This window comes from Orycteropus afer, unplaced genomic scaffold, assembly GCF_000298275.1.
Source record: "Orycteropus afer afer isolate SDZICR_OR568_19922 unplaced genomic scaffold, OryAfe1.0 scaffold00278, whole genome shotgun sequence".
NCBI classification, from domain to species: Eukaryota; Metazoa; Chordata; class Mammalia; order Tubulidentata; family Orycteropodidae; genus Orycteropus; species Orycteropus afer.
The window spans coordinates 4,568,924-4,570,061 of NW_006921865.1; positions in this window are offsets into that span (position 1 = coordinate 4,568,924).

Here is a 1,138-nt window from a genome sequence, read left to right on the forward strand (position 1 = left end):
TGATACCACCTTAGAAACCCAAGTGGGGTCACTATGAGTTGGGTCTGACTGGACAGCAGTGTGTTGTGTTTGTTTTGTAAGCAGTTGTGATGTGGTGCCTAAGGCACTTGACTACTAACCAGAAGGCTGGTGGTTCAAACCCACCAGCCACTCCTCATAAGAAAGGTTGGGCAATCTAATTCCGTGGTGAAACCCAAGGTGGGGTCACTATGAGTCGGATCTGAGTTGATGGCAATGAGTTAAGTTAGTTAGAACAACATAATAACACAGCTTTGAGTGTCTGTCTAGTTTTCTTTCCTATCCATCTGAAGGACTCCTTCTAGCAATTCTAAGACTTGTCAGACAAAACAAATCCCCCTGACTTTCATTTATCTGGGAAGTGTATTGAGTTGTTGTGTCTTGATTTTACCTTCATTTTTGAAAAACCGTTTTGCTGGATAAAATATCCTTGATTGATAGTTCTTTTCTTTCACCTCTATCAATCTATCTATCTATCTATCTAACTACCTATCTGTGTCTATATTTTTCATTGTCTCTTGGCCTCTATGTTTTCTGAGAAGTAATTGGCACTAAATCTTATGTTGTTGTTGATGTTATGCACTGTCAATTCAGCTCTGACTAATTGAGACCCAATGTACAATAGAACAAAACTATGAAACTGCCTGGCCATACACCATCCTCACAATCCTTGCAATATCTCATCTTAATCTTATTTTTATACTTAATCTTATTGAGGACGTTTTATATGGTTTAAGTGGCTTTTTCTCTTTCTTCTTTCAGAACTTTCTTGTCTATGATTTTTAAAAGTTTGATCACAATGTGATATTGTGTAGATGATTTTGGGTTTATTCTACCGGGAATTAGCCAATTGCTGGATTTTCAGGTTCAGCTCCTTACTTATGTCTGGAACGTTTTCTGCCATTATTGCTCAAATACTTTTTATGACTTTTTGTTTCTCTCCTGTGATTCTGGATTCACAGATTCTCTATGCTATTTTGTTTGATGGTTTCCCACAACTACATTTTGCATAGATCATTTCTATTTATTCTTTTCTCCTATTTCTCTTAAAAAAAAAAAAAAAAAACTCACTGCCATCTAGTCTATTTTGACTCACAGTGATGCCACATCTGGTCTCCAA